Source organism: Lutra lutra, chromosome 18 (assembly GCF_902655055.1).
Source record: "Lutra lutra chromosome 18, mLutLut1.2, whole genome shotgun sequence".
Classification (NCBI taxonomy): domain Eukaryota; kingdom Metazoa; phylum Chordata; class Mammalia; order Carnivora; family Mustelidae; genus Lutra; species Lutra lutra.
Window position 1 is genome coordinate 35,653,128 of NC_062295.1, and position 23,357 is coordinate 35,676,484.

The 23,357-nt window shown below is 44.4% G+C and overlaps 1 pseudogene; it reads right to left on the reverse strand.

Annotated features, from left to right (window-relative positions):
* LOC125090455 (60S ribosomal protein L15-like) overlaps positions 1–11,274 on the reverse strand; it is a 31,787-nt pseudogene extending 20,513 nt beyond the window's left edge.
* Positions 11,275–23,357: the final 12,083 nt, after the last annotated feature.

Consider the following 23,357-nt stretch of genomic DNA (forward strand, 5'->3'; position numbering starts at 1 on the left):
CCTTAATTATGGGTCTTTCAGTGTTGTGATTAATCTCCGCAGACTTTCATTATAGATGACGAGGAGTCATTATTTGGGTAAGGACTGGGTGAGGCAATTGGGCTGTGGTTATGTTTAGAAAGATCGGTGTGGGGGAAGGAAGGCTTGGAGGGTCGAGATGGGAGGCAGAAAGACATGCTTGGAATCTGATGCAGGTAAAACATAAGGGCCCCAGCTAAGGCGGTAGAAATGGAGACAGACAGGGAGAAGCAGCCAGATTCAGATAGACTAAGCAGGTCAAACTGGCAAGACAGCATCATTAGCATTGTTCTAGTTACTACGGCTGCGTAACAAACAGCCCAAGCCTACAGGTATAAAACTACCATTTTATTAATTAATTAATTTCTTTTAAGTGATTTTTAAAAAGATTTTATTTATTTATTTATTTGACAGAGAGAGACACAGTGAGAGAGGGAACACAAGCAGGGGGAGTGGGAGAGGGAGAAGTAGGCTTCCTGCCAAGCAGAGAGTTGGATGTAGGGCTCGATCCCACAACTCTGGGACCATGACCCGAGCTGAAGGCAGGTGCCTAATGACTGAACCACCCAGGTGCCCCTAAAACCACCATTTTATTACATTGATGGATTCTGTGGGTAAGGCATGACCATTGAGCCTTTGCAGGATGACTTGACCCTTGACTTGACCCAGACCTATGAGGTCTGACACTTTAGCTGGGAAGACCCAAAGGCTGGAGGGGTGTGGGAACTGGATGCCGGGGGCTAGAATCATGGGGAGGCACCTTCACTCACACGTTTGACAACTGATGCCGCTTTCCAGGTGGGACCTCAACTGGGGTGGTCAGCCACAACACCCATGTGTGGCGTCCCCATGTGGTCTGGGCTTCCCTACAGCATGTCGGCCTCCTGTATGGTTTCTGGGATGACCACGCAAGGCTCCAAGCCCCAGTGTTTGGCCGACAAGGCAGGAGGTGCATAGCCTTTTATGACCCAGACTTGCAAGTCATGGAGTATCATTTATGTCACATTAGTTACAAATGGCCAAGTTTGCTCACATCCAAGTCCAAGGGGATGGGTTTACAGTTCATCTCCTGATGGGGTGACGAGGTTCTAGAAAAGCATGTAGGACAGGAGATACCATTGTGACCATCTTCACCAAATACAATCTGCCACAAACATCAGCCACTTTCCTCTGTGCCAAATGCCTCATCGGGCTAAGCACCCCTGCCTCCCTCATTTCCTCCTCACAGTGACAGTGGGACAGGTGTCATCTTCTCACTTGACAGAGGAGGAGACTAGGGCTTAGTGAGGTTGAGTTTCTTGCCCAGGTGCATCAGGTGGTCTGACTCTGAAGCCCATTTTCTCTGTCTGTAAGTGATTTCTGGGGATGGGCTTTGGGCAAGGACAAGTGGAGGGTCTCACATTGGAGGGTTGGGGGGAATGGGGGAGGAGCAGACTTTGGTGGTGGCGGCAGGTGTGAGGTAAGGGCTAGAGCTGGAACCCCGGGAAGCTGCCAGGACAGAGTCACGTGTCTGGAGCAGCTGGGCCCCAAGAGCCAGAATAGGAGCTGGCGGCAGGGGAGAGGGTGTGCAGGACGAGGGGGAGGAGAGGCTGAGCTGGGAGGTGCAGACCTTCCGTGCAAAGCCATGAATCTGACCAAAACATGTCATCTGAAAGCCTCATGCTAAGCGAAAGAAGCCAGACACAAAAGGCCACATAGTGTAGGATTCCGCTTATCTTTGAAATGTGCAGAGTTGGCAAACCCATAGAGATAAAAAGCAGGGTCTGTGGGGAGAGGGTGGGGAGAGAATGGGTACAGGGGTTCCTTTTCGGGTGATAAAAATGTTCTGGAACTAGACACACTGATGGTTGCCTAGCACTGCGAATGTGCCAGAGGACATGGATGGTAAATTTTATATCGTGTGTATTTTACTACTGAGAAAACCCCTATCGTCCTATATCCATAAAAGGGGAAATTGACAAATTGGACCTAATTAAAATTTAAAACATCTGCTCTGCAGAAGACCCTGATAACAGAATGAAAAGACAAATCGCAGACAGAGAAGTCATTTGCCAGTCCCAGAGCCAACAGAGGACTCCTGTCTAGAACATGAAGAGCTGGGAAAACGCAACAGTGAACCCAAGCCGGCCACCTCCTTCCAGTGGGAGAGAGTGGAGGAGACATGCCTGTCCGTGGCTCTTTTGCAAGAAGTCTGCGTGATTATCCGATGTTTTTGTGTGGTGTCCCAGAGTAGAGCCTAGAAAAGCAGGCAACCATCCCTGTCGTCAAGGAACAGGTTTCCATGATGTGAAGGCAGTTGGCATTATTCACAGGAATAATGTTATAATGTCACAGGAATAATTCCAAATACTGGAAGAAACCCACATGTCCATCATGAAAGAACAGATAGACCAAAAGGTGGTCCATCCCCATAATAGAATATTATTCATCCTTAAAAGCTAAAGGCAATTCTGGCCTCCGCTACAACATGGATGAACCTTGAGGACATGATGCTGAGTGAAATGAGCCAGTCACAAAAAGACAAATACATTGGCCATTCCACCTCTAGGCGGTCCCTGGAGTGGCAGAGACAGGAAGAGACAGGAAGGAGGGGGTGGGTGCATGGGGCTGGGGCAGGGGGAGGGGAAGTGCGTGTCTGATGGGGAAAGAGTCACCGTTTCGTTTACAGGTTGGAAAGTTCTGGAGACAGATAGTGGGGATGGTTGCGTAGCGTAGTAGTGTGCCCATGACCGCTGAATGCTACATTTCAAAACGGCTAAAATGGTAACTTTTATGTCAGGGATATTTCACCATGGTTTAAAACAAAACCAACAGTGGCGCCTGGGTGGCTCAGTGGGTTAAGCCTCTGCCTTCAGCTCAGGTCATGATCCCAGGGTCCTGGGATCGAGCCCCGCATCATGCTCTCTGTTCAGCAAGGAGCCTGCTTCCCCCTCCTTCTCTGCCTACTGGTGACGTCTCTCTCTGTCAAATAAATAAGTAAAATCTTTTTTTTTTTAAGATTTTATTTATTTATTTGACACACACAGAGAGATCACCAGTGGAATGGCAGTCATCAAGCCAGGGACAGGAGAGGAGGTCAGCAAAGAACACAGTACAGTTGACATAGCACCTGGGAGGCACTGTTGGGACTTGGACTTTTAATCAGGTCCCAAGGAGAGGCAGGAACTTTTGTGCAAATCGTCAGATCCATTTCACAAAGTCACAAAGCAGCAGAGCAAAGGTCTCAAAGCTCTGTTCCCAGGCTGGTTGTAGTTTGATACCTGGAGTTGTTTTTTTATCCAAAGCTTAATTTACACCAGGGTAGGAGGCTCTGAAGGCAAAATCTGGGGGAGAGGCTAAGGAAACTTCATACATAAAAACTTAAGAGGCCAATGGTCCACATTACTAATGTGTCACTCAAAAGCAGGAGCTCAGTTAAAATTGACAGCTGCCTTGGCTTCAAGATTCTGAAAAACCACATGCTTCAGGATGATAAATGCCAAACATAAATGAAATGTAGAATACAATGGGAACTTTCCTGCCCTTCGAGTGAATGCTTTCTTTGTGGTTCTATTTTTTATTTTTTATTTTTTAAGATTTTATTTATTTATTTGACAGACAGAGATCACAAGTAGGCAGAGAGGCAGGCAGAGAGAGAGGAGGAAGCAGTCTCCCCACTGAGCAGAGAGCCCGATGTGGGGCTCTATCCCAGGACCCCGGGATCATGACCCGAGCCAAAGGCAGAGGCTTAACCCACTGAGCCACCCAGGCGCCCCTTTCTTTGTGGTTCTAAAGTCCTGTGTGTATAACTGGACGATTGTGCAGATGTTTGAAAGCCCGAAGCAGGTCTCTACCAGGTGATGGGTAAAGATGTCCACCATTTATCATGAAATGAAGCCAAAGCAAGTTTTAGGAGCACTTGGGGAGCTCAGTTGGTTAAGCATCTGCCTTTGGCTCAGGTCATGATTCCAGGGTCCTGGGATTGAGCCCCGCATCGGGCTCCCTGCTCAGCGGGGAGCATGCTTCTCCCTCTCCCACTGCCTGCTGCTCCCTCTGCTTGTGCTCTCTTGCTGTCTCTTTCTCTCTTAAATAAATAAACAAAATATTTTTTAAAAAAAAAAAGAAACAAAAGCAAGTTTTAAACAGTTCACATGTCATCCCCTTTGGCTAAAATAAAAAGTATCGATACAAGTATGTCTATAGTGTATGCATAAGAAAAAACCCCTCCGATGATCAGTTAATACAATCAGATCTGTACTAGGATGAGGGAGAACTTTCACGCCCTGTGTTATATATTTCCGAGATGCTGGGATTTTAAAATAATGAGCATGTATTACTTCTGTCATCAGGAAAAGCATTAAAGATAATTTTAGTGGAATATCTAGAACACATAACTATCTCTCCAAATTCAACAGTAAAAGAGCAATCTAGGGGCACCTGGATGGCTCAGTCAGCTAAGCCTCTGCGTTCTGCTCAGATCATGATCTCAGGGTCCTGGGATTGAGTCCCACATGGGGTTGGGGGGTGGGGGGGAGTCCCTGCTCAGTGGGAAGCCTGCTTCTCCCTCTGCCCTTCACTCCGCTTGCACTCTTTCTCTCACTCTCTTGCTCTCTCTCTCAAATAATAAATAAAAATCTTAAAGAAAAGAAAAGAAAAAGACAACACAAGGGACCCTTGCAGTTAGGGAACAATTCTATGTCTTAATTGTAATGGTATGTAGATGAATCTACATGTGTGATAAAGCTACACTGACCTACACACATACGTGCACACACACACACACACACACACACACACAAATGAGTAAAACTGGTGAAATCTAGATCAGCCCTAGATTATGTCGATGTCAATTCCAATTATTTCGAGAATAATTCCAATTATTCTAATAATAATATACATACATGTAATATACATGTTATATATTATAGGTACACATGTAATGTATATTATATCTAATAATATATAAGGTACCAACAGTAATGCAAGATGCTTCCCTTGGTCCCAGCTGGATGAAGGGCATAGGGGACCTCCCTATACATTTTGTTATAACCTCCTCTTATAATCTATAATTATTTTTTTCAGTTCAAAAAAATCACACGGGAGCAGCTATAAAGTCTGTCATGATTAACAAAACTTACTTTCAACAAAAAAATTTTTTTAAGATTTTATTTATCTATTTGACACAGAGAGAGAGAGAGAGAGATCATAAATAGGCAGAGAGGCAGGCAAAGGGACAAGCAGGCTCCCTGCTGAGCAGAGAGCCCAACGTGGAGCTCAATCCCAGGACCCTGGGATCATGACCCGACCCAAAGGCAGATGCTTCACTGATGGAGCCGCCCAGGCACCCCTAATGGATTATTTTAAACATATCTTTCAACTTGGTATATCAAAAAAAGTTCCATCATCCAATCTGATAGATTTTTACTGGCTAACTCAGGATATCTGTATATGCCACTGTTTCACAAAGTTTTATCTACAAATCACCTTAGGGTACACAAAGATGCAGATTCTACCCAGCCTTTCTAAATTGGGCTATCTTGGCCATCTGCATGGCTATTACGTATTTCCAGGGACTCTTATGACCAGTCTAGCTTGAGAACCACTGGTACACACAGTTTATGCAACAGAAATCAGAGAAAGTTCAAAAAAAAAAAAAAAACAAAACAAATATTCTGCATGGCTAAGAATAAAATACTAGGGAGTTGACTGAGTAACAATGACCTTATTCTCTGGTGTTAAAAAAGAGCACGTTTTCCAAATGTCAGATTTAAAAAGGAATCCTAGGAGAATAAAAATCCCTGAAGGATATTAATTGATTAACTCCAGATCTAGGAACTTCAGTGAAATTCATGTGCATTCGTTGAATGTCATGTCTGATGATCGTTCTGCCCCATAAATAAGACATCGTTGTAAGACTGTGGATTCTGGCTGGTGTCTACCATCACAGCATGGTCCCAAGAGCCACTTGGGCCCATCAAGCTGACCGGAAAGAGCTCACATGTCCATCAACTAAATGGGTAAACAAATTACCATATGTCTACTAATATGTCCGAGGAATATTATTCAGTAATAAAAAAAGAATGGAGTATTGATACATATTACAATGTAGATGGACCTTGAAAACATGACAAATGAAAGATGCCAATCACAAAAGGTCACATGGCGTATGATTCTGTGTATACAAAATATCCAGAATAAGCAACCCCATGGGGAGTAAGGAATGGAAGGCAACTGCTTAATGGGTCCAAGTTTCCTCTTGGGGTGATGAAAATGTTTTGGAAATAGAGGTCATGTTTGCACAACACTGTGGATGTTCTAAATTACACCTGAATTGTTCACTTTAAAATAGTTAATTTGGAGCGCCTGGGTGGCTCAGTGGGTTAAGCCTCTGCCTTCGGCTCAGGTCATGATCTCAGGGTCCTGGGATCGAGTCCCGCATCGAGCTCTCTGCTCGGCAGGGAGCCTGCTTCCCCCTCTCTCTCTGCCCGCCTCTGTGCCTACTTGTGATCTCTCTCTCCATCAAATACATACATAAATAAAATAGTTAATTTGTGTTGTGTAAATTTCACCTTGATAAGAAATTTTTACTAACAACATATGGAAATATAATTTGGTAAGCAAATTAACCTGAGTATTGTGATCAGTTGAAAAGATGCTTTGTGAGCAGGAGGAAAAAATTTTTTGTTTAAGGAAGGCATATGCTTGTGTCTTGATCCTCTTCCACTGACATTAAACACATGCCTTTAGCCCTAAACAATTCCATCAGACACCAGGCTCAGTTTAAATTAATGTCTTCCAATTTCTAGTTTTATTTGACGCGCAAAACGGAAACAGTAACAAATTGATCGAACTAATAGGTTATTAAAAGTTGAGTCCTGTTTGCTAAGGTAGCTGGTCAAATCAGGAAAGCGGAGGGATCCAAACTCTTGCAAGCGGGAAGCCTGGATATTTAATAACTTGGCCAAAGGGGACGCCTGGGTGGCTTGGTGGGTCAAGCGTCTGACTTCAGCTCAGGTCATGATCTTTGGGTCCTGAAATGAAGAAGCCCCAGGCTGGGCTCCCAGCTCAGCAGGGAGTCTGCTCCCCCTTTCCCTCTCCCCCCACCCCTCCCCCGACTTGTGTGCTCTCACGTTCTCTCTCAAATGAATAAATAAAAGATCTTAAAAAAAAAAAGAGAACACAAGTGCCATGTGAAGTAGTTTTCAGGTCTCCCAGCACACCTCCCAAGTTACTGTTCCAACAAATTCAGTAGATCTTCCTTAAACCCATTTGGAGTTGTCCCTGACCTTCAACACCACTGTTGGCCATGATTCAGAAGGGATGGGGCTGGGCCACCCGCCCAGGCTGCCTAATGGGAGAACCCACACACTCAGGCCAGTAGGCACTCAGATGTTCTTAGTCAACCAACTGCATAAGCTTTTTATTTTCACCTTTTAAATCTTTCTAGACAGAACGTACATATTGCACATACTTCCTCCTGTGGAATTTTCTCTTTCACCACCAACGCTGGTGACCATACCAATAACCAGATCTGAACTTTAGCCATAATAATCCTTCCCGGTGCCCCCATTGTACATATACAATATTTAGGACACATCTGCACTTAAAATTAGCAACTACAAAGCCAAAAATCAGTTGTTGTGGTTGTTGTTGTTGTTGTTTTTATAGTAAGCTCCACACCCAGCCTGGGGCTTGAACCCAAGACCCGGAGACCAAGAGTCACATACATGCTCCAACGATTGAACCAGCCAGGTGCCCCAGTTTTTAATTTTAATTTTAACCATATTCCTAGCTAGAAAGTTAAAAAAAAAAAAGTAATCTTAACATGATTAGACCTAGCTATTCTTTTAAACTATTATTAAGTAGTATTTAAATGAATTTAAGCCCTCAAGGAGACAATGACTCTACTCCCAATTCCATCTGCCATTTGTTGGGCGTCTACCTTGTGCAAACACAGGACAAAGCACTTGGCATGCTTTATGCACAAGATTCTCCCTAACACCCCTCACAGTGTAGACATTAACACCTTTTATAAAGAAGGTGGGACTCCTGGGGGCTCAGTTCCTGGAGCATCCAACCCTTGGTTTGTTGGCTCAGGTCACGATCTCGGGGTCATGAGATCTGAGCTCCATGTCGGGCTCCACACTCAGCCCAGAGTCTGCTTGGGATTCTCTCCCTCTCCTTCTGCTCTTCTCCCCACTCGAGCACGCTCTCTCCCTCTTTCTGTCCCTAAAATAAATAAATAAAATCTTAAAAAAAAAAAGAAGAAGAAGAAGAGGAGGAAGAAGAAGAAGGTAAAGGAGGGTCAGAGGTTACATGTCTCGCCAAGGTCACACAGCGAGGTGGTGGAAGTGGGATTCGAACCCAGTCTGAATGTCTGACCCCCAACTCTTACTACTGAGCTAGGGAGCTTACTGGCAGCTAATGGTGGTGGTTGTGGGGCGGGGGAGGGGATGTAAAAAACACAAAACATACAATTTATCATTTTAACGAGTTTTGAGTTTCCAGTTCAGGGACTTTAAGCACATTCACACAGGTGGGCAACCATCACCACCCCCCATCTCCAGAACTTTCTCAACTTCTTTATTTATTTATTTATTTGACAGACAGAGATCACAAGTAGGCAGGGAGGCAGGCAGAGAGAGAGAAAGAGGAGGAAGCAGGCTCCCTGCCCATTCCTTCCCAATTTGGCACTCGATCCCAGGAGCCTGAGATCATGACCTGAGCCAAAGGCAGAGGCTTAACCCCCTGAGCCACCCAGGCGCCCCAGAACTTTCTCATCTTCTTGAACTGCAACTCTGTCCCCATTAAACACTCACCCTCATCCCTTCCCCCAACGCCTGGCGCCTACCTTCTACTTAGTCTCTAGGACTTTGACTACTCTAGGTCTCTCACCAAAATAGAATCATACAATATCGGTCCTTTTGTGTCTGGCTTATTTCGCTTAGCATTTTTTTCCCCCCAAAGCTGTTTTAAGTTAAAAAGCAACCTCAAGGGGCACCTGGGTGGCTCAGTGGGTTAAGGCCTCTGCCTTTGGCTCAGGTCGTGATCCCAAGGTCCTGGGATCGAGCCCCACATCGGGCTGTCTGCTCAGCAGGGAACCTGCTTCCTCCCCTCTCTCTGCCTGCCTCTCTGCCTACTTGTGATCTCTGTCTGTCAAATAAGTAAATAAAATCTTAAAAAAAAAAAAGCAACCACAAACACTTCTCAAATGGAAATATTCTGTGTACCTACAACTTTAGAAGGCAAAGCCTGCTTCTGGGCCTGTGGCTGCCAGGGTTGAGGGGGGCTGAGACTCGTATGCCCCCCACCACACACACACACACAGCTGTAGAGAAAGCTTCAGGACCTACTGATTTCCAAACATGCAGAAACCAATTAAATGCACTGAAATAAACCAGGGATGACCAGGGCTGACCCGAAGGAAGTTAGCACACTCCTTTCTTTCTTTCTTTCTTTCTTTCTTTCTTTCTTTCTTTCTTTCTTTCTTTTTCTTGCTTGCTTGCTTCCGTCCTTCCTTCCTTTCGTTCTTTCCTTCTGCTTAGGCTAAACAGGATTTATTTTCATTTGTACAAGAACCCTCTCACAACAGGTTTATTCAATTCTCCTGAAAATGGTAGCGTTCTTTTAAACTATTCTTTTTTCGGGGCACCTGGGTGGCTCAGTGGGTTAAGCCACTGCCTTCGGCTCAGGTCATGGTCTCGGGGTCCTGGGATTGAGTCCCGCGTCGGGCTCTCTGCTCAGCAGGGAGCCTGCTTCCCTCTCTCTCTCTCTCTCTGCCTGTCTCTCTATTTGTGATTTCTCTCTGTCAAATAAATAAATAAACTCTTTAAAAAAAATATTCTTTTTTCTTTTTTTAAAGATTATTTATTTATTTATTTATTTGACAGAGATCACAAGTAGGCAGAGAGGCAGGCAGAGAGAGAGGAAGGGATGCAGGCTTCCTGCTGAGCAGAAAGCCCGATGCGGGGCTCGATCCCAAGACCCTGGGATCATGACCTAAGCCGAAAGCAGAGGCTTTAACCCACTGAGCCACCCAGGTGCCCCTAAACTATTCTTTTAGGAATAGCAGTTTCATAAATGGAATATTGGATTCAACCTAAAAATGTGGGCCCTACCTCATTAACTTTATTATTCCACATACAACCATGAGAAAAGATTAGCATATTCTTCACATTTCCAAGCAAAAGCCAGTGCAATATGCTTGTTCTTACCAAACCCCCTAAAAGCAGCCGTCGGAGAGTAAACCAGCAGAGCGTGACCTCACCTCAGTGAAGCTGTAAGTTTCAACACACGCACCAACAATTCTACATGGCCAACTTCTGCATTCCACTTTTACAGAATTTATTTCACACCATTGAACCAAACGGCATTTTGTTTTTTGGGTTTTTTGTTTTTTAAGATTTTATTTATTGGGATGCCTGGGTGGCTCAGAGGGTTAAGCCTCTGCCTTCAGCTCAGGTCGTGATCTTGGGGTCCTGGGATCGAGCCCCGCGTCAGGCTCTCTGCTTGGCAGGGAGCCTGCTTCCCCCTCTCTCTGCCTGCCTCGATGCCTACTTGTGATCTCTCTCTGCCAAATAAATGAATAAAAATCTTTTAAAAAATATTTTATTTATTTATGACAGAAAGATCACAAGTAGGCAGCGAGGCAGGCAGAGAGGTTGGGGGAGACAGAAGGACTGCTTCTTCTGTATGCCCGCCCCCCCCCCCCCGGAGAACCACCAGTGATCTGCTTGAACTTGGGACATTTTCCAAGGTCACGTTCTCTGGGCCTGCAGATGTCAGCCCCCGCATCTCCCTGTGCTCGTGGACTGGTTTGGTAATCCCCTGGGTGTCAAGATTCCTCCCAATAGCTTTATGGAATGGATCGATGAGGATATCCTCAAAGAATTTGTACGTGAACTCTTCGCCAACCCAGTAAGAACTCAAAACTGTCTGAGCCCCATTGTGACGTCCAGCTTGCTCCTCTGCAACAGACTGAAGGCTTCAGGCATTTGAGCTGGTTAACACTGGGATGGACAGGCTTGCCACAGCTCTCGCCCTTAGGCACTGGGCGGCCACCACGTCTCACAAGGATCTTATGTAGGATATAACCTTGCTTGCCCTTGTACCCCAGTCTGCATGCTTTATCAGGCCGGGTTGTGTCCGGGGTGGGAGGGGAGGTGCCGTGAAGGGCAGAGAGCTGGTGGTCCTCCCAGTGTTGTACCCCAAGAAGAAAGTACATTACACCAACTGCATCTTCCTCCGTAGCTCCTGGACCTACTTGGAACCACCCATTTTGGCTTAACTTTGCGCCAATGGCTGCCCCCAGATTCAAAGGAAAGACCCTTTCTTCCCAACAGAACGACTGCTTTTTTTTTTTTTTAAATTTTAATAATTTTTTTTTTTTTAGAGATTTTATTTATTTATTTGACAGAGAGAAATCACAAGTAGGCAGAGAGGCAGGCAGAGAGAGAGGAGGAAGCAGGCTCCCTGCTGAGCAGAAAGCCCGATGCGGGGCTCGAACCCAGGACCTGGGATCATGACCTGAGCCGAAGGCAGCGGCTTAACCCACTGAGCCACCCAGGCGCCCCACGACTGCTTTGACTTAAATTTTTGGTGATGTGTTTTTGGGCCAGGTATATAGTGTTTATCACTGACGAAGGTAAGCTTCCTGGTTTTAAACAAAAGAAATTTTGGTTCCGGTAAGGACTTCACTATCGGCAGACTTCTAGAGCAACCCTTGGCTTTTCTTCTTTCTTCCTCTCATCCCGGAGAGGTTCTTTGAACAGAAGAAATGCCTGCATTTCTTTCGCCAGATTCAAGCTATTTAACGAGAGGCTATTTTTGCTAATCTTTTGGATTAGTTTTTCTAACTGCCGGAGGAACGGCGCCTTAAAAAGGAAATGTTTCTGCCCTAGAACTTATACTCACTCCGTTTAAAATAGTCATGATCAGTTAAAAAAAATAATGCCATTCAAGTACCCAAAAGATTTACCACAAAACTGGTCCAGCCGGCTAAAAATAACCTCTAAACAAATAACAAAACCTGGGCGAGACCCCACGGAAGAAACCAGAGCCAACAGATCCCGCAGAAGTGAGGACCTCTGGGCTGAAGGACAGACCAGCTCTTGGCTGAGTTTGATCTGGTTCAAGAATCAAAAGCAGAGGCAGGATACCAAAAGCTAAGGCAACGAAAGCAAAAATAGACTACATCACGCTAAAAATGTTCTGTACAGCAAAGAAAACGACCAGCAAAATGAAAAGGCCACCTATGGAATATGGGGGAAAAACTATTTGCATCCCTCTGATAAGAAGCGGTTCAAGTCCAAAAGCTACAAAGAACTCACACAACTCCATGGGCAAACAAACAAATCCAGGTTAGACCTGGGCAGAAGAAACCAGAGAGACATTTTTCCAAAGGAGACAGACCAGCAGGTGGTCAACAGGTAGGTGAAAAGGTGCTCAACATCGCTCATCATCAGGGAAATGCAAACCATCCAACTCTTGATCTCAAGGTCATGAGTTCAAGCCCCATGTGGGGTGTAGCGATGACTTAAATAAAATAAAGTTAAAAAAAGAAAAAAGGAAATGCAAAGCAAAACCACAATGAGATCTCACCTCACATTTATTAGAATGGCTGTCATCCAAAACAAGAGATAACAACAAGAAACCTTAGCAAGGAAGCGGGTAAAAGGGAACCTTCCTGCTCCATTTGTGGGAATGTAAATTGGTGCAGCCACTAAGAAAAACAGTATGGAAATTCCTCAAAAGACTAAAATAGAACCACCATATGATCCAGCACTCCCACTGCTGGGTCTACATCCAAAGGAAATGAAAACAGGATATTGAAGATACATCTACACTCCTGTGCTCATTGCAGCATTATCCACAATTGCCGAGATGTGAAAGCAACCTAAATGTCCATCAGTGGTCGCGTGAATAAAGAAGATGAGACGTACATACACAGAAAGGAGAAAGGAGAAAGAAGGAAATCCTGCCATTTGTGACAACACGGATGGAGCTTGAAGGCGTTACGCGGAGTGAAATAAGTCATACAGAGAAAGACAAAAGACAAATACTACGTGACATCACTTATATGTAGAATCTTTAAAAAAAAGTCAAACTCATAGAAATGGAAAAGCAGAAAAAGTGGTCGAGGCTGGGAATAGTGAGATGTTAGTAAAAGGGTACAAACTTTCAGCTCTAAGATAAATAAGGTCTGGGATTCTAATGTATACATAGTGACTATAGTTGAGAGCACTGTATTGTATAATTGAAATCTGCTAAGAAAGTAGAACTTAAATGTTCTCACCAAATACACACACACATACACACACACACACACATATGCATATGGTGATGGATGTCCTAATGAACTAGGTGGGAGGAAATCCTTTATCATGATGTATACTTTATTTTTTTAAGATTTTATTCATTTGATAGAGAGACAGAAAGCATGAGCAGTGGGGAGAGGGAGAAGCAGACTTCCTACTGAGCAGGGAGCCCAACTCGGGGCTTGATCCCAGGACCCTGGGATCATGACATGAGCCAAAGGCAGATGCCTAACCAACTGGTCCAGCCCGGTGCCCCTATACCTTAAATATCTTACAACTTTTTTTGTCAGTTATACCTCACAAAGCTGCAGGCATGGAAACTGATGTGAAATTTATTCCTATGGTTGCAAAAATGCAACAGAGCTTTTCAAAGCCTTGTGAAGAAAAGTACTGAAATATATAAAGGTTAACATCAAGAAATCTCCCTTGAGCAGAGTTTTTTGGCTGGAGGGAGGGGTTAGGAAATGGGGTGCTAGTAGGTGGGACAATTCTTAGTGTGCAGGACTGATGTAGGCATTGTAGGGTGTTTAGCTTCTCTGGCTCTCATCCTCTCAATGTCAATGGCACTTCCCAAGTCACAGAATCAACCAACCAACACCTACATTTCCAAATGCCCCCTAAGGGTCAGTCCAGCTACCCCCTACCCTGTGCTAAGAACCACTGAGTGTGGCATGTCTGTCCGTAACTTAGGCTTCCCTAGCTCCCATCCCGTTACTCCATTTCTCCCCTTTAACCGGCTCTAGCATAGAATTAAACCGCTTAATTAAGTGCCTTATTGAGATACAACTTATATACCATAATATCCATCCATTTAAAGTATACAATTCGGGGCCCCTGGCTGGCTCAGTTGGAAGAGCACATCACTCTTGTTCTCAAGGTTGTGAGTTCAAGGCCCACACTGGGCACAGAGATTACTAAAAAAAAAAAAAAAAAAATTAATAAAATTTAAAATAAAGTGTACAATTCAATGGCTTTGGTATATTCAGAGTTGCGCAACCATCACCATAAGCAAATTTAGAACATTTTCATTACTCCAAAAAGAGAGCGACATCCACATATGGACACCAGGCCAAGTTAGTCTGCTTCCCTTCTCTAAGCTTGAGGGCCAACACAACATGGTAAAGTTCATAAGAGAGAAAAGGTAGTCATGTCTGTGTGTGTGGTTATGTTTGCTCTCTGATCCCCACAATGGGTCTCTGTAGCAGCAAGGTAGGAGGTGATTATCTTGGCACTTTGGGGGCCTACTCTCTAAGAAGAACCAACCTGTGCTTCAGGTACCCTTCCCTCTGAGAAGCAGAGGGTCAGAAATGGGGGCCCCAGGTCTGCAGACATCCTTCCCAGCGAAACACCCATTGCACTCTAAGGGTGTCTGTGTCATCCTGGGCTGTCATAATGAAACACCACAGACCAAGCAGCTTGAACAACAGACATTTCTTTTTCACTATTCTAGAGGCTCCAAATCCAAGATCAAGGTGCCGAGAGGTTCCGTTCTTGGTGAGGGCCATCTTACTGGCTTGTAGATGGCCACCTACATGCTGTGTCCTCACATGGCAGAGAAACAGAGTGCCCTTTGGTCTCTTCCTCTTCTTATAGAGACAACATTCCCTTTTTCTTGTCTGATTGCTGAGGCTAGGACTTCTAGGACTATGGTGCACAACAGTGGTAAGAGTGGACATCCCTGCTGTGTTCCTGACCTTGGGGGAAAAGCACTCAGTTTTCTCCATTGAGAATGATAGTCACTGTGGGCTTTTCGTAGATGGCTTCTATGATATTGAGGTATGTTCTCTCTATCCCTACACTGCGAAGAGCTTTAATCAAGAAAGGATGCCATACTTTCTCAAAGGCTTTTTCCACATCTATTGAGAGGATCATATGGTTCCTGTTCTTTTTTTTTTTTAAGATTTTATTTATTTATTTGACAGAGAGAAATCACAAGTAGGCAGAGAGGCAGGCAGAGAGAGAGGAGGAAGCAGGCTCCCCGCTGAGCAGAAAGCCCGATGTGGGGCTCGAACCCAGGACCTGGGATCATGACCTGAGCCGAAGGCAGGGGCTTAACCCACTGAGCCACCCAGGCGCCCCCATATGGTTACTGTTCTTTCTTTTATTAATGTAGTATATCACATTGATTGATTTGTGGATGTTGAACCACCCTTGCAGCCAAGAATAAGTCCCACTTGGTCGTGGTAAAGAATAGTATTAATGTACTGTTGGATCCCACTGGCTAGTCTTTTGGTGAGAATTTTGGCAACCATGTTTATCAGGGATATTGGTCTGTAATTCTCCTTTTTGGTGGGCTCTTTGTCTGGTTTTGGGATCAAGGTTATGTTGGCTTCATAGAACAAGTTTGGAAGTTTTCCTTCCATTTCTATTTTTTGAAACAGTTTTAGAAGAATAGGTATTAATTCTTCATTAAATGTATGGTAGAATTCCCCTGGGAAGCCATCCAGGCCTGGACTCCTGTGTCTGGGGAGATTTTTTTTCACACTGCTTCAATTTCCTTGCTGACTATGGATCTGTTCAGGTTTCCTATTTCTTCTTGTTTCAGTTTTTTCAGTTTATACTTCTCTAGGAATGCATCCATTTCTTCCAGATTGCCTAATTTGTTGGCATATAGTTCCTTATAACTTATGAGTGTTTGTGTTTATCTTCAGTGTTGGTTGTGCTCTCTCTTCTTTCATTCATGTTTTTATTTATTTAGTTCTTTCTCCTTTCTTTTGGATAAGTCTGGCCAGGGGTCTATCTTATCAATTCTTTCAAAGAATCAGCTCCTAGTTTAGTTGATCTGTTCTATTGTTCTTTTGGCTTCTATTTCATTGATTTCTACTCTAATCTTTACTCATTCTCTTCTGCCACTGGGTTTAGGCCTTGTTTGCTGTTTTTTCTGCAGCTCCTTTAGGTGTAAGGTTAAGTTGTATTTGAGACCTTTCTTGTTGACAACAAAAAGAAATAAAGGGCATCCAAATTGGCAAAAAAAGAAGTCAAATTCTTACTCTTCACAGATGACATGATACTCTATGTGGCAAACCCAAAAGACTCCACCCCCAAATTTCTAGAACTCATACAGGAATTCAGCAAAGTGCCAGGATATAAAATCAATGCACAGAAATCAGTTGCATTTCTATACACAAACAATGAGACAGAGAAAGAGAAATTAAGGAGTTGGTTCCATTTACAATTGTACCAAAACCCATAAAATACCTAGGAATAAACCTAACCAAAGAGACAAAGGATCTATAGTCAGAAAACTACAGAACGCTCATGAAAGAAACTGAGGAAGACACAAAGAAATGGAAAAATGTTCCATGCTCATGGATTGGAAGGACAAATATTGTTAAAATGTCTGTGCTACCTAGAGCAATCTATATATTCAATGCAATCCCTATCAAAATACCATCAACTTTTTTCACAGAGCTGGAACAAATAGTCCTAAAATTTGTATGTAACCAGAAAAGACCCCGAATAGCCAAAGGAATGTTGAAAAAGAAAACCAAGGCTGGTGGCATCACAATTCTAGACTTCAAGCTCTATTACAAAGCTGTAATCAACAAGGCAGTATGGTGCTGGCACAAAAACAGACACATAGATCAATGGAACGGAATAGAGAGCCCAGAAACAGGGTCTCAACTCTATGGTCAACTGATCTTCGACAAAGCAGGAAAGAATATCCAATGAGAAAAAGGACAGTCTCTTCAACAAAGCGTATAGGGAAAATTGCACAGCCACGTGCAGAAGAATGAAACTGGACTGTTTCCTTACACCATACACAAAAAATAGACTCAAAATGGATGAAAGACCTCAATGTGAGATAAGAATCCATCAAAATCCTTGAAGAGAACACAGGCAGCAAGCCCTTTGACCTCGGTTGCATAATTTCTTGCTAGACACGTCTCCAAAGGCAAGAGAAACAAAGGCCAAAATGAACTATTGGGACTTCACCAAGACACAAAACCTCTGTACAGCAAAGGAAACAGTCCACAAGACCAAAAGACAACTGACAGAATGGGAGAAGATATTTACAAATGTCTTATCAGATAAAGAGCTAGCACCCAAAAATCTATAAAGAACTTCTCCAACTCAATACCCAAAAAACAAATAATCCAATCAAGAAATGAGCAGAAGGGGGCGCCTGGGTGGCTCAGTGGGTTAAGCCCCTGCCTTCGGCTCAGGTCATGATCTCAGGGTCCTGGGATCGAGTCCCACATCGGGCTCTCTGCTCAGCAAGAAGCCTGCTTCCCTCTCTCTCTCTCTCTGCCTGCCTCTCCGTCTACTTGTGATCTCTCTCTGTCAAATAAATAAATAAAATCTTTAAAAAAAAAAAGAAATGAGCAGAAGACATGAACAGACATTTCTCCAAAGAAGACTTACAAATGGCCAACAGACACATGAAAAAATGCTCAATATCACTTAGCATCAAGGAAATACAAATCAAAACCACAAGGAGATACCACCTCACACCAGTCAGAATGGTTAAAAGTAACAAGTCGGGAAATGAGAGATGTTGGTGAGGATGCAGAGAAAAAGGAACCCTCTTACACTGTTGGTGGGAATGCAAGCTGGTGCAGTCACTCTGGAAAACAGGTTCCTAAAAAAGTTGAAAATAGACCTACCCTACCACCCTGCAATTGCACTACTGGGTATTTACCCCAAAGATACAAATGTACCGATCCAAAGGGGCACCTGCACCCCAATGTTTATAGCAGCAATGCCACAATAGCCAAACAATGGAAAGAGCCCAGATGTCCATCAACAGATGAATGGATAAAGAAGATGTGGCATGTATATACAATGGAATATTACTCAGCTACCAAAAAGAATTAAATCTTGCCATTTGCAATGATGTGAATGGAATTAAAGGGTATTATTAAAGAAGTCAGTCAAAGAAAGACAATTATCATATAATCTCACTCATATGTGGAATTTTAGAAACAAAACAGAGGATCACAAGGGAAGGGAGGGAAAAACAAAACAAGACAAAATCAGAGAGGGAGACAAACCCTAAGAGACCCTTAATCATAGGAGACAAACTGAGGGCTGCTGGAGGGGAAATGGGTGGAGGACGGGGTAACTGGGGGTGATGGGCATTAAGGAGGACACTTGATGTCATGAGCACTGGGTGTTATATAAGATTGATGAATCACTGAGCTCTACCTCTAAGACCAATAATACGCTATATGTTAATTGAATTTAAATAAATAAATAAAAGACACTAATCCCATCCTGGCGACCCCACCCCTCATGACCTCGCCTAAAAAGAACCACCTCCTAAAGGCCCTATCTCCAAACAGCTTCACATTGGAAGTTCAGGCTTCAACCTATGAATGGGGGGAGGGCAACGGGGCATGCAATTCAGTCCGTACAGAGGGTTAAGGTCTGTAGCTGGGGAGACAGGGTAGGCACTCCACCCTCAGGAATAAGAGACCCAGAGACAGAGGGGGCGGCGAGGTCTGTCCGTAACCAAGGAAGAAAGACAGCCTGGGGCCATGGGGCACTTCATCTAGCTGGGTCTCTCGACTCCACAACAGTGGTCATTTCTCCTTAAAAGTTGTTCTTTTTTTTTTTAAGTTAAGTTTGTTTGTTGTGAATTAAAATACACCTCACATCAGGAACATTAAGTCCATGACATTGAAAGAGACCTCAACACGCAAAGGCAGTTAAGGGTGGGCTTGGGTGTCAATTTCCCCCTGGAGCCATGGATGCCCCAGAAGATCTCGGGCCCTGCTCGCCATGTATCCCAAGACGGTCACAATGAAGTGATGAAATGAGGACGTCTGATTCTTACTGCAAATCCCGGAAACCTCAGATTACTACTGCCAAACATTTTGAGCCATGGCCCGTCTGCTTTTAGTCTGTCGTACGTTGGGTCAATGAGCCAAATTCTGTCATCTGCTCTAATTGTTTCAAGGATGTGAGTGTTTCCCTAATGAGCCGACCTCACCGCTTTTATGAGCCCCACAGAGCTCAGAACAGGGGTCAAAGGGAGGGAGGGCATAATTATGATTACTAATACCCGACCATACTTTATGAGACATAAACATCTAGGATCATCCAAATCTAGCCAACCTAACCTTTTTTGCTGCCGTTTTGAAGAACGTGCTGTGTTTTCACACTTATGAAAGTCGTCTTATCCTAAGCATGCTGACACTCTGTCATGAGGTAGGATAGAGAAGGCATTCCTTCCCAGACCATCTCCCGGGGACAGCTCAGGCCGGGCAGGAAAGCATTCACTTCCTGCCCACGAGTGTGACACGCATTAGGTCACATGAGGAATAAGTTCCAAATCCTATTTTTGGAGGCGACAATGGGGAGGCCAAGCTGGAAGCCGGAAGGAGCTCAAGGATTGCTTGGTAAAACCCACAGGTCTAGGGGGACAACAGCTCCCAAGACCTGCCTGGATTCTTCAGGCTGTCCTCTCTCACGGTTTGAGTCCCCAAGTGGCTCTAGAGGGGGGTTACAGGATGTTCTCATGAACCTTCAAGTCCCGTCGCCAGAGCCAAGGTCAGACTTTCAACCTGCTCGTGTTTTTCCTTTGGAATGTGCTAGTACTAAACCAGGGTGCGCCCTCCTCCCCCGACACCACGGGCTGGGATGACAAGTCTCAGGGAAGCTGACAGTTTTCAAAAGGGGTAGGGTTGAGACTTTAAAACCAATTGCCAATGGACAATAAAATGCTTAGAGCTGAGGCGGCCCAACAGTTCTGCATTAAAAAAAAAAAATATATATATATATATACACACACACACACACATATATATATATTTAAGATTTTATTTATTTATTTGACAAAGAGAGAGATCACAAGTAGGCAGAGAGGCAGGCAGAGAGAGAGAGGGGGAAGCAGGCTCCCCACTGAGCAGAGAGTCCGATGTGGGGCTCGATCCCAGGACCCTAAGATCATGACGTGAGTGAAAGGCAGAGGCTTAACCCACTGAGTCACCCAGGTGCCCCTAAAATATATTTTTTAATCCTGTAAAGACAAAGAAAGGACGCCACTCTGGCTCGCAGACCTTCCGTGTACCTGGCCCTGTGCTCGACTTCCACATCTTCCTTCCAGAGAAGGACACCTGGCTGGCTCAGTCAGTAGAGCATGTGACTCTTGATCTCAGGGTCATGAAGGGTTTTCCCGGGATGGTTAATTTTACGGGTCGACTCTTCTGGGATAAGGATGCCCAGAGACCTGGTAGGACGTTGTATCTGGTGTGTCCAGCAAGGCTGTTCCCTGACAGATTAGCGTTTGTATCGGTGGACCCACAGAGATCTGCCCATACCCATGTGGGCAGATGGGCCTAAATAGAACAAAAAGGCAGAAGAAGGTCAGATTCTCTCTTCTTGAGCTGGGACAGGCATCTTCCCTTGTCTTCAGACCCCGGAGCTCCTGTTCTAGTCTTGGGGTGTTCTGTCACTGGCTTTTCCAGTTCTCTACCTTGCAGAGAGCCTATCGCAGCCCATCTCAGCCTCCAAAATGGTAGAAGCCAATGCCCGTCGTCAATCTCCTCTTTTATGCCTTCTGTACACTATCGATTCCGTTTCTCTCCAGAACCCTAATACACTCATGAATACAATACAAAGCGAGAGACTAAGACAATCCGTGCTTGAAGAGCAAAAGCTTACAGAAAATCATGTGCAAACTTGTGATACCCTTTCCTCCCACTTCAAGAGAATAGTGTTTTTGTCTTAGTTTGATGTGGGGTGGGGTGGGTGGGCAGGGAGGTTAAAATTAAAGTCACACACTCTAATATATTAAAGATCTTCACATCCCAAAGAAGCAAAATTGTCACATGTATGTCTGTGGCATGCCTTCTGCCCAATCGAACTTTCCATGATAGAAATGTTCTTTCTCTGCATTTTCACTGCTGTGGTTGTTAGCTGCATGTAGAGATACGAAGCATTTGAAAGGTGGCTGGTATGACTGAGGAACTGGATATTTTTAAAATTTATTTTAATATAAATATGCAGTAGGAGCTACTGTATTGGGTAGTATCAGTATAATTTTCATGACTTTAAATTCATTCAAGTTGTTTTTTGTTGTTCTTGTTTGTAAATCTTGGACAGCCAGGAGAAAGTCTGAGGCTAACATGGCTAATAGAGCCTGAGGTTAGAAAAGATTCAAGACAAAGTGGGGGGATCTGGCTTTCATCCTTGGAGACCTCACCGATACAAAACAGTGTTGCCCTCTCTAGACAGAATCTGGGTTCACTGATGTGACCTTTCTCATGTTCATAATCAGATAATCAAATAGCAGGGGTGCCTGGGTGGCTCAGTCATTAAGTATCTGCCTTTGGCTCAGATCATCATCCCAGGGTCCTGGGATGGAGCTCCCTGGTCAGCGGGGAGCCTGCTTCTTCCTTTCCTTCTGCCCACCTCTCCCCTCACCCCTGCTCATGCTCTCTCTGTGTGTCAAATAAATAAATAAAGTCTTTTAAAAAAAAAAAAGAAAATCAAATAGCAAATGTCAGTAGTTTTATAACAGCAAAGACCTTCTTACTTCTCCATTCACACCTGCTTATACCTTGTTTCTTTCGCTCATTATTTAATGAGGAACAAATATGGGCTGCTTGGCTCTGAGAGGACAACAGGCTTGGTTTTATTTGATTTTATTTTTTTAAGATTTTATTTATTTATTTGACAGACAGAGATCACAAGTAGGCAGAGAGGCAGGCAGAGAGAGAGGGGGAAGCAGGCTCCCTACCAAGCAGAGAGCCCAATGCGGGGCTCGATCCCAGGACCCTGGGATCACGACCCGAGCCAAAGGCAGAGGCTTTAACCCACTGAGCCACCCAGGTGCCCCTATTTGTTTAAGTAAAGTAATCTCTACACCCAACGTGGGGTTTAAACTCATGACTCCGAGATCAAGCATCCCATGCTCTACCACTGAGCCAGCCAGGTGCCCCCCAGGGCTTGGTTTTACTTTCTGCTCGGTCTCCAACACCTAAAAGGATCACTTACACAGTAGGCGTCCAATGAATATTTCCTGGATGTTGAATGACTATCTTGAAAGGAAGTGACCAGGAAAAAAAAAAAAGTGCCCAGCAAATGGTTTAAATCGTAATTGTGCCAGTTACAATCTATGTGAACTCAGCTTCGTGTCTTCAGCCATAAATGAGAACCACTGTATTTCAGGATCGTTCTGAGGATCAAAGAGAGTGGTCCACGGGCAGTCACTGCCTCACCCCTGGGCAGGGGTTAGGAGCTCAATGAAATGGCTATTAGCTATCGAAATAGTCAACTGCCAGACAGCTGCTGAAAAGGTCTTTGGAGGGGTGCCTGGGTGGCTCAGTGGGTTAAAGCCTCTGCCTTTGGCTCGGGTCATGATCCCAGGATCCTGGGATCGAGCCCCACATCGGGCTGTCTGCTCAGCAGGGAGCCTGCTTCCTCCTCTCTCTCTGCCTGCCTCTCTGCCTACTTGTGATCTCTGTCTGTCAAATAAATAAATAAAATCTTAAAAAAAAAAAAAAAGGTCTTTGTAGTTAGAGGGCAGGACTGTTCGTTTCTCTTTTAATAAAACATCCTCATTCTGAAGCATCTTAAAAGAAGAGCCAATCTGGCGAACTACGGGCATAAAAATGAGCCTGGTAACATGAAGTGAGTTTTTTGGTTTTTTTTAAATTTTTTTTAAAGATTTTTTACTTATTTTTCAGAGAGAGAGAGAGCGAGAGCACAAGCAGACAGAATGACAGGCAGAGGCAGAGAGAGAAGCAGGCTCCCCACCGAGCAAGGAGCCTGATGCGGGGCTCGATCCCAGGACCCTGAGATCATGACCTGAGCCGAAGGCAGCAGCTTAACCCACTGAGCCACCCAGGCATCCCTGAAGATGAGTTTTATTATAAGAAAGTCATGCCAAGGGGCGCCTGGGTGGCTCAGTGGGTTAAAGAAAGTCATGCCAGGTTTTGTGACCTTGCAAAATCTATGTGAGCAGCTCTGAGTAACTGTATTTCGAATCAAGCCGGAGAAAGGAAGCAACATCCTAGCAATTATTCCCCAAGAGAATAAAACGGAAACATCTAACAAAGGAAGCCTGGAGTTTATTCAAACAAGCTGCTTTATTTT